This window comes from Panulirus ornatus, chromosome 3 (assembly GCF_036320965.1).
Source record: "Panulirus ornatus isolate Po-2019 chromosome 3, ASM3632096v1, whole genome shotgun sequence".
NCBI classification, from domain to species: Eukaryota; Metazoa; Arthropoda; class Malacostraca; order Decapoda; family Palinuridae; genus Panulirus; species Panulirus ornatus.
In genome coordinates, this window is record NC_092226.1 from 55,999,601 (window position 1) to 56,018,414 (window position 18,814).

Sequence of the window (18,814 nt, forward strand, 5' to 3'; positions counted from 1 at the left end):
AAATACTCACTCCATCTCCTTCTCACATCACCACTACTTGTTATCACCTCCCCATTTGCGCCCTTCACTGAAGTTCCTATTTGCTCCCTTGTCTTACGCATATATATATATATATATATATATATATATATATATATATATATATATATATACGAATAAAGTGTATATGAACGCGCACCTTCATAGAACATACAAAGCTCCATCAGCTTATATATATATATATATATATATATATATATATATATATATATATATATATATATATATATATATATATATATATATATATATATATATATATATATATATATATATATATATATATATATATATATATATATATATATATATATATACGTGTGTGTGTGTGTGTGTGTGTGTGGAGAGAGAGAGAGAGAGAGAGAGAGAGAGAGAGAGAGAGAGAGAGAGAGAGATTAAAGACAGGGAAGAAGCGAGAAGCTTGGTGACACTGAGTGGTAGCAAGTGGAATGTGTTTACGAGTGAAACAGTGAATCACGACACCAACAGGTTGGAGCTTAAGAGGGATCAACCTTTGCTGTGTTGCAGGACAACACTTGTGGAAGACCTAATGCTGTGGATGCATTTTATTCTCATCCAAAGTTTTGATGTCAGAGTATTAAACATTAGGAACATCAGGAAGCGGTTAGGAGACTTGTGGGAACCACGTTGCCAACTGGCACCACGGTATGGAATGGTTAGCTAGCTAATGCAGCACGTCACCTTGGGGCATTTCTTACCATTGTGAAACATCTGACATCCGACCCTCCCTCCCCGTGCCCAGTACTCCTGTCGGATATGATGTGATTAAAGCGTGACAACCCGGCTATTCGTAATGGGATACTATCACGGTTAAGGCATGTGTCATCACGGGTCACATAGACGTCACCTCTGTTACTGGTGCTTCTCACTGTAATGCCAGCCAGAACCGACCGGTCGACATCCAAAATGTGTATCAAATTTAGGCAAATTCTGTTCGCACATTGTTGGAATACGGTGCTTCCAGTGACATCATGCCAGCAACATGCAGTCATGTGTCTAAAAAGAAAGGTAAATTATCATATCATAAAAGTAAAGCAATTGATTCATTCATCTGTTTAGTTGTACACCAAGAGACTATCTATCTATCATCATCATCCATCTATGCATCATCACCCGCTCATCTTTTTATGTCCACTTCCAGTTTCCTGGAATGGACCGTTGTGCTTAAGGATTGTACTTTCATGGTTAAAGATCGTACCGTTGTGCCTAAGGATCGCACTGTTATGCTTAAGGATCGTACCGTTGTGTTGAAGGATTGTACCATCTTGCTCAAGGGCTGCTCATCTGTTTGAGCACCTTACCCAAGTGACTCAATTGTTTAAGTGTCACATGTGAAGTGTTAAGCCTGGCCGTAGATCATATCTGAATTGCCGAATCACAATATTAGTGGCCTGTTTGCAGACCCACACTGAACAGTACCACGTCAGTACACATGTACTGTGTCGTAACAGTAATGTTCCTCCCCTTCGTGTGGGAGTCCAGCATAGTGTGTTCTCTACGTAGTGCAACCAACGCAGATTGTCCCTGTTTGATATTGTGTAACTGTAGTGCAAATCCTGTCGGTCTCGGGCTACATATTTCGGGAGTTACGGTATTCCAAATACAGTGAGCCATACGTGTAGTGTCCCCACCTCGTAGGAGCCAGGAGTCCAAGGATATAACCACTGCTGCAGTCAATTTGAGAGATAACTACAGTGACACACCAGAAGATAACCACAATAGTGCCATTCTGGCAGAATGTACCGCATCTTTGGACCCACATCCATTTTTACACCTAACTAGTGTCACATCAGAAGTGCAATGGATCTACAGACTGCATCATCTATGAAGAGTTACATTTGTCGAGAGTGCCATCCTTCATCTGAAAACTAGCACTTCTCTAGGGTCAGAGATAATTGTCTTTCGTTAACACAGATATGGGAAGCTCCATAGACCCTTAACATTTTGGTAATATGAAATCATTTTCTTTTACTTTCTCTCCCGCAGTGTAGGACGACATGTCCTCTGTGTGGCTCACACCTTCGTTGACTTTACCAGACCTTTCTATTTAGTCATCAAAATATCATCATCTTCAACAAAGCCATCACCATTAGCCTGTGGAATATTTTCATTTCTTAGGTTGCAGACCTCTTCAGTAATCGTTATCATGCTCTACTACTTTCTGAGGGATCATATCCACTCTCCATCCAGTAGTTGTGACATCCAAAGGGGAAAAAGATGGAACCATTTGTGTGTCATCATTTATGTAATTGGTATCTTAATTGCCGTGCCCATTGATGATATGTACGATGGCGTCTCTGTCACTGGCATTAGAGATGTCAGTACCTCTCCTTACTATATCGTCTACTAAAGTACCTTCAGTAGCCTCCAGAATCTGGACCACAAGCAGCCACGTCAGGATCAACCCAAGATCCTGGCAAGGCATACCGTCCTCGCTTTCAGCCATGCCCCACCCTTTATTGTCTCACTCAGCCACAAGCCTTTCCAAGGCTGTACAGACCACCAAGCCTCTTGGATTCTTTTTTGGACGACCAAGTAAGCAGTACGGAACACCTCAGCACTATCATCAGATTTTCTGGCTGATGTTTCTATGTTCTTCGACAAGGGAAGATAGACTCACAGTGACTGAAGTCAAGAACATCAAGAGAACTTTTATTCTTTCCAAATTCGTTTCTGCTTTCCCCGCCTGATCCTCTTCCCTGCCCACCACACAACAACAGCCACGAGAAAAGATGCAGAAATGACATGCAAGATCACCCTCGGTCCACCCTACAACAATCGAATCCTCCCGACAGTCTCCAACCATCAGGAAGACCCCATCCGACAGTTTGGAATGAGGTTACTATACCATCTTTGTCATCGTCCCCTCCTGCCACCTGAGATACCTCGTTTCCGTGGAACCAATGAGATCTTGTACAGACCGCTGCACGAACAGCTAAAACCAAACACATTGAACATCATCAATAATAGTAGACTATATATTGACCTTCACATTTATGATTGTGTAAAGATCGTAACATCTGTTTATAAGTATTCATTTTCACAAACCTTTTGACTGCATTTAATTCAGATAGATTATCATTATTATCATTATCATCATTATTATTATTACGTCGCTAAAGCGAGTGAGGCAGTGAATTGAAAAATTCAGTGAAGATGTTTACCTCTGATGTCATACTTCTAGAGTTCCACACCTGGAGTGTCCCGTAGTTGTAGAACACGTCACCTAGATAGTGCCACCATCCCTGTTGAGTGTCACACCACCCCTCCTGAGTGCCTTACCACAGGGCCCCACACCTGCAGCGCTCAGCCCTGCCAACGTTCGGTAGGGGCAACAGAAGCAGAGTGACCACTGAGAGAGTGGCCTTGGGGTGGGTGTTGAGGCGTGAAACCTGACCATGTATGGCGAGGCGACCCGCCCCCCGCCCTTTACCTCGCCTCACTCAGTAGTGTGTGCCTATACCCCAGCGTTTCGGGCCGCGCTCTGGTGGGAGGACCAAGGCAAACACCACGACCTGGAGCTTTACTGCGTCTTTCTCAGCAAGGCTGGGCTGTGCAAGGCTTTCCTTTTTTCCCTCTCTGTTCTGGATATATCTTTTTCCAATACTTTGTAATCGCAATACTGCAAGGTAAAAATATAATAAGCGAAAGATTGTAATTAGTAAAAAAAAAATGATTAATGGAAGCACGCTTCCTACCTTTCGTAATCTTGTTAGCTAATTACTTGCACAAGGCTGAGCCAAAGATTCCTGTGTAATTAGTGCGTGAAAGTTACTATCTCTGTCTGCTCGCGGCAGGCAGAGTTGGGGTGAGCACCTCGGTCAACCCTTCTGGGTCAACACAAGCGCCAGTGGTCAACTCTCTGCGGAAAAAAAATTATAAGTCTGAGTTCAGGACCTGACACTTGCGTAAAGTTGCAACATCACCGCACCTCAAACATCAACGTCACTGCTCCTCAAACAACAACACTGCACCTCAGACAACATCGCTGCACTTTGAACAGTGACATAAAACTGAAAAGTGCAATTCACTTGACGATCCCACAGACAGTGGCTTCCATTTCTAAACAGCAGCACATCAAAAAGAAAAGCACATTGTCGCAGAGAAAACTCTGTACCAACATCAGCAGTGCACCCACATGGACAACACCTCCATCATAAACAAGAAGCATCACTGTGTTGAAACGCAACGCACAAAAAAACGACATAGACAGCTGGAAGACAACAGCCACAGGAGCATAAACAAGAACAGACCACCACAACCAGCACAACAGCACGGAAAAGGAAAATAACTTGGCGCCAAAAACAACAACATGGCAGGACAAATAGAAGTATAGCACCCATAAACAATAATGCAGCACGACAAACAACAGTATTGCACAAGAAACAGGAACATTTCACCTCAGACAAACAATAGCATGGTACTACAGACAACAGCATGGCAGACACAGACAACAACATTTCACCACAAACAACAGCATACCAAAATGAACCAGTTCATATCACCTTAAGAACGCCTCAGCATCACAAAAATGAAAAACTACGTGGCAGATCCGACAACATGACACTAGCATACACGAAGCACCCTTGCACCACAGCACAAGACCACAGGAAATCACACGGAGTCATAAACACCATTTTCACTCCACAGACCATAAAGTTCCATTAAAAAGAGCCAACACCACAACAGGCAGAGATGTGACATTACATACCACAAACACCACAAACAAAAGTAAGGCACCACAAACGTAAACGCCTCCTCCAGCACTGTCCTACCACAAAGAACATCGCGCCATCACAAACGAGATCTCACCTCCAAAAGCACCAGTAACCTTACTTAAGTCAGCATTACGGCGTCACGAACAAGAACTCGTTACTAAAGACATTCCAGGTCAAACATAATTATACCACACGACTCAGCAAAAGGCACCCCTCGCCGGAGACAGCAATACTTCATCACAAACAGTTATGCATCGCAAAGAGTTCAACAAACAGCACTGAGCTACAAAAGAAAGAAAATCATTAGAGTGCAGCACGGCATAACAAACAAACATCAAGTTAGCTTGATTTGTGCCGGTAACACTGGCAAATGTATTGATCAGCCCATCAAAGAAGCGGATCATTCCCAACAGCACCTCACCGCAAACTACGATTCATTGCAAACAAACGTACAACCATGAGCAAGAACGGCATCATTCTCATTATCAGTCACTAACAACAGCAAGGCTTCACAAACATCAGAACAACCTCACTAAACATCAACACGCCACAAACACCTATCATAAACACACGGGCAGTACAGATTAAAAAGACGAGAACCGCCACAAACAGCAAGCATTTCAAAGAACCCCAGTTGGCCACAAACCAGAAGGGAATCCACTGTTGGCAGCTCACACCAGAGGAATGTGTTAAAAGCCTGTCATGTGATGTGGCGGAGATGAGTCCCTGATCAGTGAGGCGAGAGCAAGGAAGGTCCTTACGACCAAGACAAACAACACACTATTATGGACAACATGGTGTTTTAAACAGCACATGGTATTACTGAATGATATATATATATATATATATATATATATATATATATATATATATATATATATATATATATATATATATATATATATATATATATATGTATATATATATATATATATATATATATATATATATATATATATATATATATATATATATATATATATATATGCATATATATATATATATATATATATATATATGCATATATATATATATATATATATATATATATATATATATATATATATATATATATATATATATATATATATATATATACATATATATAAACTGCGTCTTCATATACGGTAATACGGCATTACAGACTACATCACGCCATCAGGAACAACAATACGACATTACATATGACAGAAGGGCATTAGATCAACACTAGAAACGACAACAGAGTACGACCCAGCAGGCCATGGGCCACATTCCTGACGGCGGCGGCGGCTTGGGCTGACCGAGCAGGAGGAGGAGGGGGCGTGTGTGTGAAGGTCACGCCAGCACAATACATGGGCAGGGGAAGGAGGTGAGCCGTCCTCCTGCCAGAGCCAGGCTCGATCCCACCTGCTGGCCCTGAGTCAGCGGTAGGGCCTGTGTTAGTAATATTAGGGCCTAGGGTTATAGGGCTTGGGATGGTGGTATTAGGGGTCTGGGATGATAGTGTTAGTCTAGAATGGTGATGTTAGGGTGTGGATGATAGCGTTAGGGCCTGGGATGGTGGTTTAGGGTGTGGGATGATAGTGCTAGGGCCTGGGATGGTGGTGTAAGGGTGTGGGATGATAGTGTTAGGGTCTCAGATGGTGGTGTTAGGGTGTGGGATGATAGTGTTAGGGCCTGGGATGGTGGTGTTGCGGTATGGGATGATAGTGTTAGGGCCTGGCATGGTGGTGTTAGGGTGTGGGATGATAGTGTTAGGGCCTGGGATGGTGTTGTTAGGGTGTGGGGTGATAGTGCTAGGGCCTGAGATGGTGGTGTTAGATTGAGATGATAGTGTTAGGGTCTCGGATGGTGGTGCCCGGATGGTGGTATTAGAGCTTGGGATAGAAGTGTCAGAGCCTGGGATAGTTCCGTTAGGGCCTGAGACAGTAGTAATAGGGCTTAGGAAAGTAGTGATCGAGCTTATGGCACAGCTTTAGTGCGGGTAATGTTAGGTTTGGATGCATCTTGTGAGGGCCTGAGACAGTGTGTTAGAGCCTGGAGGGACTGTGTTTTGAGCTGGGACAGCGCGTTAGGCTTGGGGCATTATGCTGGGGCCTGGTTATATTAGAGGCTTTGGGCCATTTGTTCATGTTGGTAATTTTAGGGCCTTGGGCAACGTGTTGAGATATGGGACAGTGTTTTAAGGCTTTTGACACTTTTTTAAGATGGCGAGTGTTGTGGTTTGTCGCACTACGTTAGAACTGCGACTGCTAAGAGCATGGTCCACTGCGTTAGGATAATCAGTGTTAGGATTTGGGGCATTGGATGAAGCGCTAGTATTAGGACTATTGGCATTTCTTTAGGACCACTATCATTTGGGTGTGGGGCACTATGTTAGGACCACCAGTATTAGGGCTTAGGGCACTGTTGTTTGACCATCAGTGTGAGGGCTCAGGGCACAGAGTTAGGACCTTTAGTGGCAGGGCTTGGAAAACTGTGTTATGACTGCTAGTTTTAGAGCTTGGGGCATTGTTTTAGGACCATCGTTGTTAGAGTTTAGGGCATTGTGTTTGGATTTCTGGCGTTGTAAGGACTTGGGCCATTATGTTTGAGCTTGTGACTCAGGTTTTGGGGTTAAGCAATGATGAAGGCTCAGGCACATCGGCCCCTTAAGAGGAGAGGGGAGCAAGTACACGGATGATTACAAGGAGTACAAAGCATTGCCAAAACTCATCTTCAATGACCCAAACAACGTCTTCCTAAGTAACGATCCCCCATTATCTATACATCGCGGATTTCATTACCTCGCCGAAAGACTTCAAGAGGACCTTTGGGAACTACCATACGTTCTTGTCCAGAACCAGACTCCTGGAACTCTGTTTGTTTAAAGAAATATAAAGCCACCAAGAGCTCAGACACTACACCTCTGAAAAGAGAGCCTAGCTCCTGTCATAATCTCAAAGAGCTTGAAAGTAATTCGTGGAGCCACACTCCATGAAGGAGGAAGCAACACATTATTTAAGAAAGAAAAAACTTGGCCAATAACGTGAACATCGCACATCATTAAGATCTTATGGAGAGTCTTAAGATCTAACTTGAGTGACTCCAAGGAATCTACTTAACCCGGAATAACACGGTGGTAAGATCGTGCTTCCCTTAGTCTCTTGATCACTGCGATCAAATTGTAGAGGCGATGGAGAACAAACAAAGGACTGATCTGATACACACAGACTTAGCAAAAGCCTTTGTGAAACGGTGTCATAACGCACAAAATGCGTGAGCTGAAAGTGAAGCACTGGGAAGAAAGACGTACAACTTGACCAGTAACAGATCACAGCAGGTTAGTCTAAATCATGCAGTTTCCAAATCCTTTTAAGATAGGAACTTCATTCTCATATCTGACATACTCGACACAAACCAACTTTCATGTTATCCCTTGCAGATAATGCGAGAACAAGTATAGATGTTATATGTAGAATAAACTGAAAAACTACAAACATAAATCATATCTTCCATGGGCCACCGAAATTACATTCTAATGTCGAAAACTTTCAGTTGCATCTTAGCAGGGAAATAAAGAAATACAAAACTGTACAGAATACTGAACAAAGACGACCATCTTCTTATCTTGGAAGAGCTAAACAAAAACACCTGACTAATGATCTCTGATCACTGTACCATCAGCGGACACAAGACAGCATCAATTGCCTCTTCCAAAAACATGGCAGGCTGAATTCTAAAGACGTTTAAGACAAGAGAGATAAAAAGTAGCGATGACGATTTGCAAAGCGCTAATGCTCTCACGAAGAAAATACCGCAGTGTGCTAACATTACCTCCAAAGGCTGCCGAAATTGTAGAGGCACAAAATGTGCAGATCTCTCAGGGCCCTTACTGTCGCGGTCTAAACCTGAACTAACAGGAACGACCGAAAACACTGAAGCTGTACCATGTTTAGTACAGATAGAGATGTATATCGTAATTTACACTTAACAAATCCTAGAAGACATTGTCTTGTTGGCACGACAGGCATGGAAGTCTCTGTTAAGTATCACCGCTGAAATCGTAAGGTTCAGTTAGAAGTGAAATGAATGTTAATATCCGGAGCCCTAAATTGTTTGATAGAAAGCCTGCAGCGATTAGGAACACTATGGATTCTTTAGGGAAGAATAGAAAAAGTACCTGGAACAGTATCTTCGAAGTGTACCAGACCAGACCCGAACAGGATGTGGTGTATACGTAGGCGTACAGGCCACAGCCTCCAGCATCCTCACTGAGCAGAGGAGTAGCACAACAGCTTATTCCTCGACCGAGCAGTGGAGGTGGAAGACCTCCAAAACCAACGTAAGGTAGACATTGTTAGTATCAGGCACATTGTTTGAGGGCTCGATGGTGTTAAGGCCTCGAGCACTGTTAAGATCATTATTGTTAGGTCAAGGATAATTCTTGTGACTCTTGATTGATTCAGTGGCCAGGGGCATTGTAAACACCAGCTGGACTAGGGCCTAGAGCACTGTTAGGACCGGTTGTGTTAGGATCAGACGCACTGAGGGAGGGGTACAGTGGTATCAGTACCCTTGGCTTGGGCTAGAAATGAGATATTTTCATATCACTGCCAGGTACACTAGTGTCAGGGTCAGGTACACTATTGTCAGAGCTAGGTACACTAGTGTCTGGGCCAGGTATACTAGTGTCAGGGCCAGATACACTAGTGTCAGGGTCAGGTGCATTACTGTCAGGGCCAAGTACACTAGTGTCTGGGCCAGATACACTATAGTCAGGGCCAGGTACACTAGTGTCAGGGCCAGGTACAATAGTGTCAGGGCTAGGTGTACTAGTGTCAGGGTTAGGTATACTAGTGTCAGGGTTAGGACACTAGTGTTAGTGTTATGTACGCCAGTGTCAGGACCAGGAACATTAGTATCAAGATGAGGTACACCAGGTATGCTAGTGTCAGGGTTAGATATGTCATAGCCAGTATGCGCTGGTATTAAGGCCTTATACATCGATGTTGTAATCAAGGTAAATTTAAGGGTTTAGGATCATAAGCTCCCCAGGATTAGGGTCAGTTATAGGGCCAGATGGAGCATGCCAGTGTTGGAGACACGCGTTCCAGTCCCATTGGACCGGATATAGACAGAGCTCCGCTGAGGATTGTAGTCATGAGAACTCTGTAAAAGGTAAGTGATTTGGGTCATACAGCCAGATATGGGGCTGTCTTGCCCTGTCACCTGACGAGAGGCGGCCATGTCTCCTTTGCTTCGCCTGCGCATCATTAAGGTGAATATTTCGGGGTCAGATACCCACATGAATATGCTGTAATTATCTCATTATCATTTAGAGTAGTTTATTTAGCTGAGTGTCATTCAAATCAACTCTGTGCAAATGGAAAGGGATGTTTCACCTCCACCGTTACAGGAAGAATGAAGAAATGAAAAACAGCACAGACTATGAGACGAATATAGACGCTATCATAATCCAGTTGATAATGTGAGAGAGTTCCTCGAGAGTGATAATAGATAACTACCTAACCTTGAGTGAACACGAGAAAACAACAGTTGCCCACTCCACATGGATGGTGGGATGGCTCTTGCAAGCTTTCAAGACAAGGGAAGAAAAACCAGTGATGACACTTTTGAAGGAGCTAATTCTCTCACGAAGAGAACACTGATGTAATCTAACGTCACCGTACGAAGCAGGCAAAAATGAAGAATTAGTCAATATTCAGAGACCTTTCACTGCTCATATTACCGTTGTAAAGGGACTAGATTAACGGGAAAGTCAGAAGTCACTACGGCTGTACGACCTGGAGCGCAGGAACATCCTAGAAAGCGTCGTCCCTAACTCACACTTAGAAATAACTTCTTCTGGCACGACAGGCTTAGAAGACTCGGTAAAACACTACCTCAGAAAAAAGAGAACACCTAAACAACCAGAACCCAAGATTCTGCTGCATCATGCCTGCAAGTCATCAGAAACACCATGCGACACATCGTGGAAAAGTTGAAAAAAGTTTAAGCAAAGCACACCGGTTCAACCAGGATATATAGGCTACGTGGGCCTACTGGTCGTGGATTACAACAGTTAGGTCAGCCAACAGCCCTTCGTAGCAGCCTTGGCCCGGCCAGGGTGTGAAAATAAAAGGCGCGTCAAGCCTTCATCAGGTATACACTAGTGAGGAGAATGTTATGATTGGAATGAAGATACGAAACTGTAATGATGGTTACGGAGGATATGTACTTGTAACTGGTAGTTAACTATGGAACGTTGGGATAGGTAAACGCTAGGGAGGTGATACTGTGTCGCAGGGAGACACTGGGGATGTTGCTATTTGGCGCAGATGGACAATGGAATATGGTACTCTAGCACTAGTAGACACTGGAATGTGGCACGGTGGCCTGTATAACATTAGGATGTGGCATGTGGCACAGGTGGACACTAGAAGTGTGGCACTGTGGCTCAGGGACACACTGAGGGTGTGGCACAATAAGCGTGGCACTGATGAACTGTGGTGATATAAAACTGTGACACAGGTAGACACAGAGTGTAACTTTAGCAAGGATGAAGCACAGGTGAACAGAAGGAGATGTGGTACTATGGCATAGGTAGAATCCGGGATGTGGCACAGACAGTTACTAGGGATGTGGGGGGTGTGGCGCTACAGGCAGATAGGCAGGTGGGCACGGCGCCAGACGGTTACAGCTGGTGGTGGGGCCACATCGACCGGGGTATCACCAGCTTCGTACTCAGTTCAGTGCGACAGTTACTGTTTTGATGAAGCCCGGCAAGCTTGTGGGACGTGTTGGGTGTTTCGTATCGATACTTGTACATTTGTGTTTAATGTGCGGTGTGATCGCTGATGCACGTATGTAGTGCAGGCGGTCGTGGAGGTGAGTCTGTCTGTCTGTCTCTCTGTCTTTCCTGTGAATATGTCTGTGTGTGTGTGTGTGTGTGTGTGCGCACGAAACACCCATCACATGCGCGCCAGGCCTGGCAGAGTGTGGCTGATGCCCACCCAGCAGGGTCCAGTCTCCTGGAGAAGGCGTCGCCGCGCCACCACCGTGATTAATGCACCTTACCTGTGAGGGATGACCTTGGGACGGCTTTATTGTGACACTGATTTTCTTTTATGATCAAGTGAAGCGAACCAGAACACCAAGTCATGCCTGTCGCCCCCGGAGGGAGGAGCGGGGGCCTCATGGTAAGGGCACGGGCTGTTTCATAGGGAGAAACGACCAACCCACATGGAATGGATATGACAGCTTCATGAGGAAATATACTTGAACAGCCTCATGGGGGACCACAACCATGGGACATAGTCAAGGGACACAAGTGAGCCTCATGGCACTTCATGAAGAGAGCGGGCCAACAAATGAGGTGAAGGACGCACACGAACTCTCCTGAGAGGAGAAAAGAGAATAATCTGTTAGGGTAGGCATAACACAGGCAACAGCCATGAGGGCAGAGACGGCCAGCCTCGAGTAGGATGCAACCCGGACAGACACTGAGAGGGGATGCACTTGCCAGTCTTGGAAGATGACGTGATTTGATCTTTGCCACGAGAGCAGCGAATTTATTGTACACTCCTACGCATCCGGTGGGCGGTAGCGCAAAAGAGGATACAGAGTGCACGAAAGGTCCAGGGACTGAGCCCCAGTGGTTGAAACACATTAGATGTTATATAATAAGGAAAAGTTTAAGGAGGATTGGGAAGTGTTAAATTAATTGTTCATCAGTATACACATGGTAAGTGAACTGTTTACAAAAACTTAACAACACTGACTGGATTATGAATCTAGGTGAACAACAAGTGAACTATTTGGAAAAGCCAATGTTATGATACTTTTCAAGTATCCGAAGTAGAAGTTATGAATAAAATGCTTACACATATCTTGTACTGTTCGGTAAGAATCATTACAACATTGAAGTGTATAATGTTGCATGTGTGGAAGAAGCTTTTCTGGTAACGTTTACATACAAGAACATGCACATGTAATAAGTGAGTGACCTGACGAGGCCATCCATGCAGATGCCACGAGAGCGTGACCTAACGAGGCCATGTAGATGCTACAAGAGGGTGACCTGACGAGGCCGTACAGGAGCTACAGGAGGGTGACCTAACGAGGCCATGCAGGTCCCACGAAAGGGCACTTTTTTATGTCGGAGGCTCCAGCCACGGAAAAATGTTCACATCCAGACTGGGTCTCCATTGAAATATGAAGAGAATTATAAAAGGGAAAAGAATAGATAAGGGAAAGCATTTCCGAATTTTGCAGAAAGTGAAAACCCTGTCTTTTAGAATGTGCCAAGGTCATAGTTATTAGGAATGACACGAGTAGGTAGAGTTCCAAGGCTTCGAGGTGTAAGAAAAGAACAGTTATCAAAACGGCCCACCCGTGAGTTGCCAACGGTAACACAGTAATCATGTAACGCAGCAGCTTGCTAAGTATTGCGTCTTCTAGTTAGTGGTGGTGGGGGCACACAAGCAGCCACCACTTGAGAGCAAAAACCAAAGAATTACTCATAGAAAAAGGAAAGTGGACCAATATCGCGGCTTAGCAAGCGGGTCAAGTTCTGAAGTTAGCCAGGGAGAGTTTATGAGTCGGGCTGCTTTCGACTCAACTTCGTCAAGCAAGGATGGTGAACTAGAACCACCTCAGATGTGAGAGCAATACTCCATACAAGGACGAACCAATCCTTTGCTTATGCAACGGAGCATCTGTTGGAAAGAGATGAAATTTCATTATCTAAACAGGATTCACAGTTTCTTAGAGGCAGACTTAGCTATTTCCGTAATGTTTGCTTTCCAAGAAATAGTGGATATTACGGCAATACCAAGTATGTTAACTGAGTCAAGTGGTGCAATTACTGAACCGTCAAAGGAGAGAGGAAAGTCGCGTAGAATTTTCGATAGAGAAATGTGTAGAACTCGGTTTTAGAGTCATTAAACTTAACCAGATTTCGTTTACCTCACTGAGATATCCTGTTCAGGTCTGAGTTTACTGAAGATATGTCGAAACGAGATGCAGATTGAGTAAGAGAAGAAAAATGAAGGATGTGGGGGAATGCCATGTTGAGTCGCTAGGGTATGAGTGCGTTTGGTTATTTGTGGAAAGGGGGGGGGGGGGGGAAATCGTTGATAAAAAAGAGAAAAATTGTAGGGGACAGGACAGATCCTTAAGGGACACAGCTTTTGATAGAGAAAGGGAGAGGGTGATTAATCAACAGTCACGTAGGTGGATCGATCAGTGAGGAAGCAAAGTGAGGGAGGGAAGACAAAATAAGGGAGCTTAGAGATAAGACCCCAATGCCAAACCTTGTCAAAAGCTTTGGATATAAGAAGAGTAACCACATAGGATTCCCCAAAGTCTCTCAGGGATGATGATCAGACATTAGTGAGATGGAAAGGAATATCATCAGTGGATCTCGCCTTGTGGAAGACATACTGGTGATCAGAGAGAAGGATTGTGAGATTCAAGATGTCTAAGGATATGGGAATGAAGAAGGGATTCAAAGACTTTAGAAATAGCAGATATCAAAGCAATAGAACGATAGTTAGAGGGGTCATCACCCTTCGGGATGGGATATACCAACACCTGCTTTCAAGAATAAGGAAAAGTTTTGGTTTTTAAAGAGAAATAGAACAGACGAGCAAGCACAGGTGCGACTTCAGAAGCACACATTTTTGTGTTCAGAAAGAGAAGTGCTTTTTGGACGGTCGGAAAAGAGATTATGGGAAAGGGCATAGGATTAGTATGCGAAGTATCAGGGGGTGAGGATATGCTAGAGTCATCCCACGGAAACCAAAGACATTTAATTTGTATACTGCAGAGACAGCTATAGTACTGTCAGAACGTAAAGGTGAAGAAAACGTAGAGCGGCAGAAGTTGTTAGCGATGCCCTTAGCTAAAGACCAGAAAGGCCTATCATTGTATGACGAAGGTTATAGCACTTCCTCTGAATAAAGGAACACTTTGCCTCACGGGTAACGTACTCACAGTTTATAGAGAGTGATAAAAGCTGAATGGGAGTCGGGGGAAGGAGGGTTTTTCCGAGCCCACTATGCCTGATCCCTTCCCTGAATGGCCTTAGAACAGGAACGGTTGAACCATGCGTTCGAAGAAGAAGAGGCCGTCTTGGAAGAAGAGGGGATAATTATTTCTATTCCCGCCACAACAACCTATGTTATGCGTCTGGCGGAGACAGAAGTATAACTACATAAGAGACAGTAACTTATCCAAGGAAAGTCAGAAAAGAATTTTTGTAGGTTATTCCAGTCAGCTTTGTTAAGGCGCCAATATCTATGCTTAGAAAGAGCTGCTTGAGTGGAAGGTTTCGTTAAAATAGATACGTTTATGAGAGTGTGGCCAGATGAACCAATTGGGGAAGAGATTGTGTCCGTTGCAACTGGATGGATTAGAGGTGAAAAACAGATCTAGAATATTAAGAGGGTGGTCACAGCTGTTAGACGTATGGATGGGGTGGGAATGATTTGCTCTGCTTCATTGATAATGGAGACCATAAGGGCTTCAATCCCCCGACCATGCGTATGGAAGGAATTCAAGCACTCCTCATGCAGGACTTACATAGTCGAAGAAAGATATAAAAATTGTAAGATTAGGAGAGCAATAGTTGAAACAGGAAAGATGTGGTACTTGGGAGACAGACCTTGAGCCACATATCAAAGTCCGGGAACTCAAGGTCCTCGTGGCGTACAACAGGCGTGTTGATGTTGGAATAAGCTGAGGAGACCATGTAAATTCTATAAGAGGGTGACGACGAGGTAACGCAGGTGCAGCGATCAGTCTCGGGATAGATGGGGAGGGTGCTCGTGGATAGTCTTAATGGTGAGGATATGTGGATGGTCTCGATGAAGTGGTAGGGAAGAGAATATTATGGATAGTCTATATTCTAAGTGGTGGGGGTATTTGGTTAGTCTTGATGAAGGGGATTAGTGGATTGTTATATGAAGAATTGTAAGCTTACGCAATGGCCCAACTTTCCAACAATATATATCATAATCATCTTCCCACTGGAACCTGACAAAAGAACCTTTCTGACCTCGTAATTGGCCGCTAGTAGTGGTACAAATAGAAAATCTCGATGTGGGTGGTAGATGAATGGCTATGGAGTTCTTGGGAAGCGACGTACCGCCCTCTGAGATATGACACGAGAACACGTGAACGACGTTGTTAGTTTCCTCCTCACACTGGAATGCTTGCAAGAAAAGTACTCCACTGTGGGGAGGTGACTAATAACGTTTTTCACTAGCTTAAAAACGACTTCGAAAAAGACCTTATGTCTGGATGACACAGGCATTCGTCTCTGTGTCGGAATCAGATTCAGATTTCAAAGGAATGCCCGACCTTGGATTTATATAATGCTGCGGGTGGCTGACCCGTCACCCTTTCCTTCCTCCGTGCTGGAGGGTAGTGTGAAGAATAATGTGCCCTCCTAGCCCTCTACAGGTGCTGAGGGCTTGTGACAGAAGGCAATTAAATATCTTGTAACGTTGTGTTCACCAAACAACGTGTGGCAGGAAGACACTCCATCCATATCGATTCATCGCGTGATACAGTTTCGTTTTGAGTAGATATTACTGATATTAATTCGAGCAATAGTGAGAGTGTAGACATTTTATCTTTTAGTAACCCTCCTACCATAACTGCGAAGTAAAAGCTAACGTACGACGGCAAGCCTGGGTACAAGGAATGTAGGAAAAGATAGAGCTTCTCCTCATCATCGCTTCCTTCTGCCGGAAAGTCAACCTTAAGGTAAGCTAAGCCCTAAATTCTGTTTACCTACAGTGAGACACCCACACACATTACACAGTGACGATGATCTAAGGTCATCACAAACTGTGGTGCTTCCCACGCCTACTGTAGACATCAGTGCCACTGTTCAGCATAACCAGCGTCTGTATGCGTCAGCGGTGTTCGTGTAACAAAGTCCAGACTAACCTGACTTACCTGCTCTTGCCAAGACCAACCCTGGCACTGGTCATGACCACCAGCCACCGCTAGAGGTGTCACACATATCGGCCCAAGGTCAGACCACACCAGGTCTCCTCAACCAACCCCAGCAAAAAAGCAACATCATCATCTCGTATCATCCGTGGTCACACTACCAACCGCACGAACAACCTTACAACTGTCCAACGATCATTTTACTAAGGTAGGTAAGTAACGTCTTCCTCTCACACACTACATGATGTAAATATCTCGCTTTGCTCTATTTCTACCAACTGGTGAATGTAGCCAAGTCCATTTTTTAACACCTAAGAAATTGGTACTTTCCAATCTTAAAGGTAACGTGCACAATAGATGCGGGAGATTTTTCAGTATTTTTATTTGTTTGACGATGATGTGTAACTGTGAGAGTCAGTGTGTGTGTGTGTGTGTGTGTGTGTGTGTGTGTGTGTGTGTGTGTGTGTGTCATTATGTGGGGCACAAATATTTGAGGGTGAAAGGTGAGGTTTCCATTGGTGTTGGAGGGCAGGTAGCCCAGCGGCTGGAGGTCACTAGCTCAACACGGACCACGCTAGTGCACAGCGTTCCCTCATGACCTCACTAATTACCCTTTCACTTTAAAGAATACCGCAACTGCTTGGTTGACCACACTCTCTGGTGCCAGATATAAGAAAACTATAAACAGCACAAAACACATCATTCTGAGCAATCATCTGCTGAGCAACACCAAACGTTCAGCACAACTCCTGAGGCGCTACATATGGTTAATGACGTGTGATTTATATGTGTCTTCACAGTCTAGTGTTCCATTTATATACCGGAATTTTGGTTATAGAAGCATGACTATGACATGAAGTATGACTATGACATGAAGTATGACCATGACATGAAGCATGATTATGACATAAGGAGAACTGTCATATGACATGGCAGCGCTAGACCACACACCGTGGAAGGGGCCCCTCGCTTGCCCTTTTCTGTGCATATGATTTAGTTTGTGATTAAAGAACATGGCTACTGGCGTTACAGGCCCCATTTTCGGTAATTTGGGTCGACGCGAAGACCATCATTAAGTCCTAATTGCTAGTTAACATGTTTCCTGCTGCTTCTCGTTTGTAGTGTTGGGTTAATTATGGCAGTTGCCTCAGACGTATAAAGAAATAAGTTTATGGGTTACAGCCATGTACTCCCGAACGAGATGTGTGACCAGTAATTGTTAAGTATCTTTCAGGAAGCAGATAGCCGCTATAGTCATGGCCAGGGAATCGCAGTGGATGTGTCCTTGTAGTGTGTGGGAACGGCCTCTCCCCCAACCTAGGGAAGGTGAAGGCCTGCAGGCAGGAGGCGGCGCCAGCCCTCCTGGCGTGCGATGGACGGAGGAAATGCGTCTCGGTAGGATGAACACTGTGAGAAGGACATACAACTGGTGTCAAACCAGTGCTCTTAGACACATGCAAAGCAACTTCCAGGCTAATGCAACTTAAAGCAGAGTATCTATACCAACCCTTACCTCACTACAGCCTCTTGGAAAACTGGAAGTGATGCCATTGTTCGTCATACTCATCGCTCTTGAGCTTACAGAAAATACAGTGACAAACAGTAATTCTCTGTCCTTACCACTTGCCTTGAATAATACTCTGAGACTAGGATGTTGCTCGCTTGTCTCTGAAGCCACATACGGATATGCGAGCTTTGAGTCAAACTGGTGTGGATTTCCTCTCTCACGGGTCTCCGAGAATCAGTAAAGACTATGCCTTAAGCAGACCTTCACTTAATAAAGAGGATGTTGAGTACAGTACTGGTTGTCAGTCAGTTCAAAAACTCTAATCTAGAAAGTGCTAACATACGTAATCAAAGCAAGAAGAAGGATGGTTACAGACACAAACAGGCCTTTTGCTGAAGTGAAATGTATCAGTCAGAATATGTGTATGAGGAAAGAAACAAGATCATTACAAGAAACAAAATGTTGTCACTGATAGATTAAAGCTTAGCTCCAGGTACTATTACAAGTGTAGTTTGTAGGGAAATGTTAACCACATGAAATACTAATTGTTTAGGCAGGGATGCGGACACACACTATAGCACTGTGTCTTAGTTTATGAGAA